Source organism: Alligator mississippiensis, chromosome 6 (assembly GCF_030867095.1).
Source record: "Alligator mississippiensis isolate rAllMis1 chromosome 6, rAllMis1, whole genome shotgun sequence".
NCBI lineage: Eukaryota > Metazoa > Chordata > Crocodylia > Alligatoridae > Alligator > Alligator mississippiensis.
Genome location: NC_081829.1, coordinates 72,002,994 through 72,014,865, shown reverse-complemented (window position 1 = coordinate 72,014,865; position 11,872 = coordinate 72,002,994).

Here is an 11,872-nt window from a genome sequence, read left to right as displayed (position 1 = left end):
CCGGCTACAGCACCGGCAGCAGTGCTGGTGGAGGGGCCAATGCATCGGCTATCGACAGTAACCGGCTGCAGTGCCAGCAGCAACGCTGGTGGAGGAGCCAGCGTAGCGAGTACCGGCGGAACTGGTGAGGCAATTGGCCACTGCACCAGAGACAGAGCTAAAGGGGGAGCTGACTGGGCTGCAGGCAGAGCCAGGGAGGAAACTGGCTACCACAGAGCCCGTGGAGGCGCTGATTGGGCTGACAGGCATCAGAGTGGGCGAGGCTACCAGCCGCCTCCCAAGCAGCAGGAGCGGTGTGGTATCCGGCCGCATTGGATACAGCAACATCGGAGAATTGCCGACCGTATCATAGATAAGAGAGCCCGCAGTGAAACCGGCTGCATCGCGGACTGCAAGAGCGGAGCAGGTACCGGGGTAGAAGGGCCAGGCTGGTGTGCTAGGGAGCCGGACACCTGGCGTGAAGATCACTATTGACGGCTGGCGGACCAGGGCCTAAGGTGGCGAGTGGCTGGGGTGTAGGGGAGGATGGAGCCCCAGGACTACCCGCCAAGAAACGCGCTGACCCTAGTGGGAGGACCCCCCACTGAAGTAACATTCAAAGTCATGGCAGGCAAGTTCAGAGGTCTAAGGGAGGACCTAGCGCCCTAAGGCAGGACCCCCCACTGAAGTAACATTCAAAGTCATGGCAGGCGAGTTCAGGGGTCCTCCTGACATTAGTAGGGGCAACCACCGGGGTCCACCCGTAGGCCCCAGGCTCACGAGATCTTGGGCCCAGGCAAGGGCGGTGCGGGAACACCTCTTAGAGCAGAGGCGGGTACAATGGCCATTCTCCATCACAGTTGAAGAGAAAGCCAGAAGCCATTGTTTTGTCAATGGGTCAAGACTATAGATGAATTCCAGTGGATGGTGACAACCTTCACATGACCCACCCTGTTAATCAGTTTCTTGACTTGTTGAATTTCTGAAATTTGAATTCCTGGATCTGCAACTAATGTCACCAAAACAGTGACCTAATGCCTTTAACTGGCCTCCTGGTCAATGGAGCAAAACTCAAAATTGAAGTGAGTACAACAATCCCTTTCCAGACCAAGCACACCAAAGATTAGACCCTGGAACACAGATCTGTCAACTGAACATTGAAAGTTTCTGGCGGGCTAAATGTCACTACCTAAGAAAGATGCTGAGAACCAATGGCACCTGGGATGATGACCAGGGGCTGGGCCACCTTCCAGGAGCTCCTCAAGCAGCTCTGCCTGCATCTGAAGTGGCAGGTCACCACCATACAGCATCCCCTCCCTATGGACACCTAACTGGTCATCGCTCTGCTCAAGCTGTCTGCACCCACTAGCCTGTGCTAAATCGGCCACCTCTTTGGCATGGGCAAGGTGACTGCTGAGGAGGCTGTCTTGGAGGTCTGTGGCACCCTCCAAGATGTATTGGGGCACACCATGCTCTGGGTGCATGACCCCCTGAAGGTGGTGGTGGGGTCCCATGTCTTGGGCTTTCCCTACTGCATTGGGGCACTGGACAGGACCCATATCCCCATCACCTTCCTGCCCCATGGAAACCATCCCTATTATAGCTGGCAGGGCTTTACTCCATCATGCTGAAGGCCATCATCAACCATCATGGTGCCTGCACCAATGTAAGTGCCGGCTGGGTGGACAACATCCATGATTTCATAGATTTCATAGACATTAGGGCTGGAAGGGACCTTGCAAGATCATTGGGTCCAGCCCCCTGCCCAAAGGGCAGGCTCAGGGGTGTGATGGAGGCAGGGGTGGGGAGGGCTCCCTCAGTGCAGTGCTTACCGGATAGGTGTGGCAGGAATTCCCGGTGTCCTGAGTCTGTCCCCACTGGTGGTGATGATGTGCAGCTCCTGATGGTGTCCTGAGGTACAGGGATGTGGTGCCTGGATGCCTGAGCAGGGACCCCTCTAGGGAGGAGCTGGACCTTCTAAGGGCAGGTGGTGCCTTGGCCAGGTTGGTATCCTGGGTGTGTCTGTGCACCAGGAGCTGGTGGGGCAGGCACTGGCTCAGGCTGACAGAGCTGCTGGATGACACCGGGGGTGGGAACTGTGGTGGGATGGGCTCCTGGTGCCCCAAGAGGCCCTCCTCCACTGATGTCTCATTGCTGCTGCCAGACTACAGTAGAAGCTTGGGCAGGCTACCTGTGCTGGAGTAGATGGCACAGCTCAGGGCAGGGTCCTGGGGCATGAGGATGTAGTTCAGCTGCCCTACAGGCAGCCCACATCTGGTGGTTGTGATTGGTGACACTGACCCACTGTGCCCAAAGGGCCAACTGCATGCAGCCTGACAGGCCCTCACAGATATGGTTGTTGGAGTGCTCACTCCAAGCAAACTGGTTCAGGACCTTGTCCTTACCCCACAGCACCACATGGTCTGCGGTCTCCTCCTGGGGCCAGTTCCACTCCCAGAAGCAGGTGTGTGGCATCAGAGATGACACCAGCATGGCTCCCTTGAAGGCCCTCAGACTGTGTGCAACAGTCCAAGTGCTGGAGGGCCTGGGCAGGTACCTGTAGTATCAATGGGGCTGGGCTGGGCTGGGCTGGGCTGGGCTGGGGAGCAATGTTGGGGTCCAGGCAGGCTTCTGCAGGACTCGGAGGCCAGAGGTTGCCTGTAGGTGGCACAGGGTCCCAGGGTCACTGCAGCATTTTAAGGGGCAGACTGGGGCAGGCAAAGAGCCACCCCAGTTCTGGGGTGGCCCTGGGGCTAGCCCAAGGGTAGAGCCCTGATGTTGGGGATGTGGACTACTGCTGGTAGTTTATTGGGAGATGGGTGATTCTCCTGATAGAAACAAAACACGTGTACCTGGCCAAGACTGTCTCAAGTTTGGAGCTTCAAGTTTCCTGATGAATAAGTACATTTACTCTTAGTTTCTGTACATGCAAACTGTAAATGTACTGCTGAAAGTTTCAATAAAACACAGACCCCTTTTTTAGGGTTTAACATAGATCCAGTAATAAAGATATGAAAGTATCTATTTAAGATTTTTAAGTCCCAAATGATATGCCAATGGGTATTTGGTAGGGCTGTGTGAAGTTTTGGTTTCTGATTTAATTTGGCAGAGATTCAGCCTGATTCAGTGGCTGACTCTGAATCCGAATTGAATCAGGAGACCCTTTAATCTCTACGAATCAGAACCCTCCAATCAATCTGGAAAGATTAAGTGATTCAGACATAGACACAGCTTTAAATGTCTTTTCTACATACCTCAAGGTACCAGGTGGGTCATGAATGCTGTGATGCTGGGGAGGATAGAGCATCCCAGAGGAGCGTGGGGTAACCCCAGCGTGCTCAGGAGCAAACCTAGAAGTGGACCAGAAGCACTTCCGGTTCACTTCTGGGTCCACCGGAGAGCATGCTGGGGGCCCTACCATTCTCCCCAGGCTTGGTGACTGGTGCCTCCTGGGTGGGGGGGGTCCCCCTGGGGTCCCCCTGTGGCTGATTGCTGAGCCAGAGGGGTACAGGGGCGGGGGGGGCGATGCAACATGCTCCCCAGCAGACCCAGAGGTGAACCAGAAGTACTTCCAGGTTCACCACCAAGCATACGGCCCCCCCACCCCCCACTCCTGTGGGACGCTCCATCTGCCCCAGCATTGCAGCATTCAAGAGCCACACCTGGTACTTTGAGGTATGTAGAAAAAACATTTAAAGCTGTGTCTATGGCCGAATCACTCATTCTCTGAATCAGCATCAAATTGTCAGATTTGGATTCGGCTGAATCGAATTGGGGACAGTGATCCGAATCAACAAATCGAACCACTGTCCCCAATTTGGGCCAAATGCAAATCGAATATAGCCTGTTTCGCACACCCCTAGTATTTGGATAATCATTGGCTTGTTTTGCAGTAATGTTGAGCAGTGGGGGAAGTGGGGGCAAATTGATTGCCTAATGTTAAACTGACATGATCATGGCAGGGTTCAAGTTATTGGGTTCAAGACTTCAACATTACTGGGTTCACATTCCAAGAAAAGCCACAGTTTCCCATTAGCCTAAACTGACTGCAGTGAGATAGAAGGAGGAATCTCAACTTTGCCTCAGATGCAGAGGGAAAAGGCCATGATGGAACAGACACAGGGCATTTCTCACAGGTGCTACTGAATGAAAAGATTTGCAACCAAATGGAGGAAGTATGGGTTGGATGAATGGACTGTAAGGTGGACAGAAAGCTCTCTGGATTGTCAGGCTCAATGGGTAGTAATCAATGGCTCAATGTCTAGCTGGTATCCAGTATCAACTGGAGTGCCCCAGGGGTCAGTCCTGGGGCTGGTTTTGTTCTTCATTAACAATCTGGAAGATGGAATGGATGACACTAAGCTGGGGGGTGTAGAAAATATGATGGAGGGTAGGGCAGGCTAGGATTCAGAATGACCTAGACAAATTGGAGGATTGGGCCAAACAAGAGCTCATGAGGTTCCACAAGGACAAGTGCAAAGTCTTGCACTTAGGACGGAAGTATCCCATGCACCAGTACAGTCTGGGTACTGATTGGCTAAGCAGCTGCTCTGCAGAAAATGATCTGGGGGTTACAGTGGGCAATAAGATGGATATGAGTCAGCCATGTGCCTCTGTTGCTGAGGAGGCTAATGGCATATCGGGCTGCATTAGTAGGAGTGTTGCCAGCAGATCAAAGGAAGAAATTATTATACTCTATTCTCCACTGGTAAGGCCACATCTGGTGTACGTTGTTCAGTTTTGGGAGAAAGGATGCAGACAAATTTGAGAGAGTCCAGCAGAGAGCAACAAACGTGGTTCAGGGGCTGGGGCACATGACTTCTGAGGAGAGGCTGAGGGAACTGGGCTTATTTAGTCTGCAGAAGAGAAGACTGAGGTGGGAGTTGACAGCAGCCTTTAAGTACCTGAAGGGTAGCTTCAAAGAGAATGAAGCTGAACTGTTCTCAGTGGTGACAGATGACACAACAAGGAGCAATGGCCTCAAGTTGCAGCAAGAGAGGTTAAAGTTGAATATTAGGAAAAATTATCTCACTAGGAGGGTGGTGAAGCACTGGAACAGGTTACCTAGAGCATTAACCCCAGCTGCAGTACCCCGGATGGAGGAGAGTGAACTCTTGAACTTATGGGCCCACTGAGCTACAAAGGACTGACAAGCATGCACAATCAACCTGTATTATATAACTTGAATCTGGAGGGAACATGTTTCCAATGTAAAGTGTGGCACGAAATAATTACCTGAGGTTACAACCCCGCAGATTGGTCAGTAATGTGATGAACAGATGAATGATAGACAGGTCTGCCCAATAATTGGTTCTGGTATATGATTGACAGGTGGTGTGAGGTAGATACTACAAAACCTGTCAGGACAGTCACTTGGAGAGCTATGGAGGAAGTGATTGTGTCTGTGTGATTTGTGAGCCTGTGTGCTGGCTGGGCACTTGCCTGGGAGAGTGACTGAGTTGGTGTCAGTGGGCATTGTGTCCGATCAGGACTGAAAGCTTGTGAGAAACTGAGTCACTTGACAAGCACTTGGTGTGAAACCTGCTCATATATGTGATTAGTATAAGAGTCGCTTGAGTGGAGTGTGTAGACTGGAGTGTGTAACTGAACTGCATCCATTCGTGGATGTATACACTCATAGACAGAGCCATCCTCTACTTACCTGTACTCAGCTGCATACCTTTGGATGGTAAAGTATCACCCATCCCTTTGGAGGTACTGAGTACTCACTGAGAGTGAGGAAAAGATAGAAATCCTCTACGGAATACTGATGGGCCATCTTGCCTGTCAGCTTCAGAGTGATCTTGCCTGCCACCTCGGGTGTGAGGCCTGCATTGATTCTTTCTTGTATCTATTATTGTATTTAGTGTTCTCTTAACTCTCTGTTGACTGGTTCATTGTTGAATTGTGGATTGATTATTGTTGTATATTTCAATACTTACCTTGATAATGTATTCTTGTTAACCTTTGCCTCAGCGTTAAGTTTTCATTGACAGTGGTATACCTCTGGATGGGGCCGGTTGAAGGCCAGTGTCCAGGGGAATTAACCCTTTGTTGTCCTGGATCATATAGACCCTTGCTGAGGATGAAGGCCTAACAAACTTTCATGCACATAATAGGTGTCCTTATCATGAGCTTGGTCTTCAAGACAGGTGGTGGAATCTCCATCCTTGGAGGTTTTAAGGCCCAGCTTGACAAAGCCCCAGCTGGGATGACTTAGTTGGGGATGGTCCTGCTTTTGTTGTCCCCAAAGGACAGTGAGTTCGTGCCCGGTGCGCTTGTGCCAATAAACATACAGGGGTGAAGGATCCAACTTAATCTTTATTTCTGCACAGAAAGTGGTGCTTGGCAATCATTCGCAAAGCAAGCACCCACACCCCAGTGGGCGTCTGCCTTATATAGCTATGTAACAGGTTAAACTTGCTGATGTGATGAAATGTGTTGCAAGCCCAGCAAGTAACCCCCCTTCCAGCTCCCCCCCAAGTAACCCCTCTTCCTTCCCCGGGACTTTGTTGATACAGCTTTTCATTCTAGCAAGGCCAGCAATTAAACAACTAAGCAATAAGCGATCTCCCCCAGCCTAAACAACCTACTCTATGCCCTTGGTTAGATAAAATACTTCTTCAAAACATACAAAGCTGTTCCCGAAGAAGAAAATGCATAGTAAAAGTTCAGGGGTGCTCATCACTTTGAGCAGGGGGTTGGACTAAATGACCTCCTGAGGTCCCTTCCAACCCTAATTTTCTATGATTCTATGATCCTGACTCTTGGCCACTCCTCCTCATATTGTTGTAGTATTTAGTAATCACAGAGCCTGACCAAATCACAGAGACCACACAGACCAGGTTATGCTACACAGAACATCAGAAAGCAGTTCAAAAGATCTGGAAAATCTCACTCATGAGATTCCTTACCCCTAGCTACAACCCCCACACACACTGATGCGCGCACGCGCACACACACACACACACACACACACACACTTAATTTTCAGTCTCTCTCTGCCTTTCTCTGAAGTTACACACACATATAAAAAGAAAGGCAGAGGGAGACTGCAAACTAAGAGAGTAAATTGTAAGCGTCACAAAAATAATTTACGTACATATATTTAGAAGCTATATTGAAATATATCTAGGTATATTTGTATACATATATACACATGAATGCATAACATTTGTATGCCACAGTTCATAACATTCACACTACTTTCCCAGTCCCATAGTTTATTGATGCTGTATTGATATTCAACAGTGTGTATCTATATCTATATATAATACACACATACAGATATCTGTAACTGAATATAGTTATAACATATATATATATATATAACATATAATACATATATGTATAAATATAATATAATAATATATTATATGTATATGTTATATATATACATATATATATATATAACATATATATGTGTATATATAACATATAATACATATATGTATATAATATAATATAGTAATATATTATATGTATTATATGTTATATATATGTATGTTATAACTATATTCAGTTACAGATATCTGTATGTGTGTGTATTATATATAGATATAGATACACACTGTTGAATATCAATACAGCATCAATAAACTATGGGACTGGGAAAGTAGTGTGAATGTTATGAACTGTGGCATACAAATGTTATGCATTCATGTGTATATATGTATACAAATATATCTAGATATATTTCAATATAGCTTCTAAATATATGTACATAAATGATTTTTGTGACACACACACACACACACATATATATATATATGTTATAACTATATTCAGTTACAGAGTGTAGATAAATTCCAAATACCAGCTGCAGTTATCAAACACATTTGATTTATACTGATAACAGAACAGTGTGGACTTGCAGAAAAATTCACAGGATTCTTTGATGCTCACATATATTTTCAATGAGGAAGCCTGTGAGATTTGACAACAGTCTTCAGGATTTTTTCATAATATGTCTGTGAACAAAATCCAAACCAAGTGAAAATGAACTTAAAGGGTTATTTTACAATCAAACCAAAACAGAACACACATTTATTCATATGTGGGAATGGTTTTGTGTGGAATTAAACCAAAGTTTATAAGTCTGGGTGTTAGAAGGTTCATGTTCCTGGCCAGCTCTTTCCTTCCTCCTAGTTCATCCTCTCAGCATATCCTAGATGATTTCTTAAATTTTGCTGTTATGAAAGCACCAACTTACTCCTCCTGTGATGACAAGTTCAGTCTGGAACATAGGAATATTGGTTTTCACTCAGGATGATTAGGGGGTGAGCAGGTATCCTGCTTCTTTGACAAAAGTTTTTTATGAATGGAAAAGGGAATGGCTGATTTGGTGTACCTCCATGCTCAAAAAGAGATGTAGAGCAGGGGCGGGCAATTATTTCAGGTGGACAGCCACTTAACAAGTTTTGACAAGCTGTTGAGGGCCGCACGGGTAGCCCTACCCCTTGACAGGTGCCCTGCCCCCTAGTTACCATCTTGGGGCTAGAAATCCTGCCCCCTAGCCCCTGACCTTTGCCATCAGAAATCCCTCCCCTTGCCCTGAGAAATATTCCTTTCAGCAAGGGGTTTTGGTATCTCAGAACCAGAAAAATATCAAATTATATTCTAAAAAGCAAACATCTAAAACATTCATTAATTTGATTTCAAAAAATATTTTGCCCTGGTTTATGTGTGCTTGTGTAGTGTACATAGAAGTGATTGCACAATAGCTTAAAATGAAGTATACTTGTATACTGTGTGTGGGGGGGTATAGGCTTGTGGGGGGCTGTGGGTGCATGGGTATGTGGGGTGGGGGAGCATGTGTGTATGGATATGTGGGGTGTGGGTGAGTATGGTGTTTGTGGGGGTATGCATGGGGGGAGGGCGGCTTGTGTGTGTGACAGGGTATGGGTGTGGGGGTCTGCATATATGGCAGTGTGAGGGGGGTGTGGGTGCATGTGTATGGTGGAGTGTGCATGTGGGACTCACCCTATGAACACACACTTCAGCCCTGCCTGTGCACACATGTACACTCTACCTCTACCTGTACACACTGTCCCTACCTGCACACACACACACACACTCACTCTCTGCCCCTGCCTGCACACACACACATACTTTGCCCCTGCCTGCACACATGCTCACACACACACACACACTCTCATGAGCAACTGGTGCCTCCTGGGCATGGGGGGGCACCCACAGGTGCCACCAGCAGCATTGGTGGTGGGGGCGGAGCTGGTGAGCTTCCGCATGTACCACCACTGGTGTAAGCAATTGGGGCAGAGCTAGTGAGCTCCCGCAGGTGTCACTACCAGCGTCAGTGACAGGGCTATAGCTGGTGAGCTCCTGCAGGCGGCGACAGTGGCAGCCCTGTTGGGGGGGGCACATGCTCCCCCATGCCCCCTCACATATTGCCTGTGCACACTCTACTCCTGCCTGCACACATGTGCACACCCCCCCCATATTGGCAGCACCCTGTGCTCCCTGGTCCAGCCATGCAGCCGGGAGCCATGAGGGGCAGGAAGTAAGGAAATGATTGACGGTAGAGCAGGGCTGGTCTTCTGCTTCCTGCTGCCAGCTCCCCCTGGGTCCTACTGCCCCTTGCTCCTATCATCTTTGACAGGCAGCCAGGAGCAGATAAATATATTCTCAATTTTTTAGAGGTCCCACAGGCCAGATAGAATGGCCTGGTGGGTCAGATCCAGCTCATGGACCATATTTTGCCTGCCCCTGATGTAGAGAGTTATAGAAAGCTGACTTAGGAGAAGCCTGGAAGGGGAGAAATACCAGTGGCCATTCCCTGAAGTAATCAAAAAGTATACATGCAAAAAATGATGAATATTTTACCCAACACTGATTTAAATTGCCAACTCTGCTGTTCAATGTTTATCAGCCCATGTAATAGTTCTGTTATGGAGGCTACAATGTACATGTTATTAACATTATAAGGGACATACTGAATTAAAAGAGTTGGATTAGCATAGTTTGCTCCCAGGTCCTCCCTAGTATTGTATTAGTATAGAAACCCGGTGTCCCTGAAGCTAATATTGCCAGAACTTTTTAAAGGATTTGTAATCTGACAATCAACCTATCCCCAGTTATTATCCTTAACATTGTTAGATGTAACTGTCAGAATCCCTATAAAAGCCTAGAGGGTTGAAATGAAATAATTATATGGCATACATGCCTCTTCGTAATGATAAAGAAAATATGCCTTAGGTTGCAAATAAATAGAAGTCTCCTGCACTGGCAGGATGATGATGACCTAACAGGTGTTTTCCATTTCATTTATATAAGTGTATGAAAAAATATTTTTACATATTGGAGAATGCATCCTTGGTAACATGAATTACAACGGAACTCAGGATGTTTTTATAAACAGGAGCAGCAGACTTGCTTATCATTGAAGTTTCTATTATATAAAACTATCAAAAAGAAAAAGACAGTAAATAAAATAGAAAAATGTAACATAAAAGTGTTAGGTCAGTTTATGAGGTCAGGTCAGGTCAAACTGACTGAAGTCTTACTTCTTAAAGGTATTCTGGTTATCAGGACCTTTTACTGTGCTATTTGTGAAAAAGAGCAGTGGACATGTGATCAAAGCACTAGATGCAAATACAGTTCACACTAGACAAGCTTGGAAAAATTTCATCAAAGCATTTTTTCAATGCAGAAAAATGCCATTTTCATCTGAAAGTGTGTTTTTAGACATATGTCAATTTTAACAAACTTGTCTTTGAAAGATATCTTTGGAATAGAACACTTTGATTTGCCATTTTGAAATTACTTTTCAAAATAAAAGTAATTACCTTTTAAATTAAAATATTATTGATAGTCAAAACAGGAATACTTTTTATAGAAATGAAAAAAATGATCCACATAATGAATCACTTTTAATTGGCATTATATGGGAAATTATTTGTTTTGGTCCTACTTCAAAATACACAAGTTGAAATTGCAGAATTTCTCATTAAATGGAGAATTCAGTCTTCAACTAGCTCTTGTGTTCAGGACTTACCTTGCCAGAGGCTTTTAGTGTGACCTTGGGAAAATCTTTTAATCTCTCTGCAACTCAGATGTAAATGGGGATAATATGTCCCTTCTCAGAAGGGTGTTCTGAGTATAAACTGATTAATACTTGTGAGAGGTTTGGAAATTATGGTGATAAAGAGAGTAACAGGAGATGGAATCACTTGAGAGTAATTCTTCAGGAATTCCATCCCCACATATTTTTATAAAATGAAGATATATCATAATTGGGTTCATATGGGATTTAAGTGGATTGTAGGCTCATAGCTGGACTTCCGTCAGGTGTGTATTTCACCCTTGGTGAATGTTACTGCTCTCTTTGTTCTACAGAAATCATGAAACAGCATTACTGCTTATTAAAGAATAAGAGTAGTTGTCACCTAATAGTGTTTTCATTTGCAAATCATTGAGACAATATTTAAGGAACTGCAACAGAAATTCCTTGGTTTGCTAGAGAAACCACGGGACATATTAAGCAGATTCACACGGTAGTAAGTATCACCTAAGGACTCATCACTGTGATTTATAGGCTAAGTTAAACTTTTAGTGTGGCCATTATAAAATACATGGCTCTCTCTATTTGTTTTTAAAAGTAAATGGGTGAAATGTCCTTGTAACAGCTTCTAAAAGTAAGTATAGCAGTTTATTCACTCAGGATGATTAAGTGAAGTCTGACTTGAGATGGGAAGCTAGGTACTACAGTGGATGAGTAGTACACTATCCTTTGGGACACACTGCCTTCTTTGAAACAGCAAGTGATATTGAGCTTCCTGAGATCACCCCACGCTCTATATGGGTATGTAATAAGATCGTTACATAGCTATTTACTAAACAGCTGAGCTGCTGTTTATCAAGAGCCAAGGATATG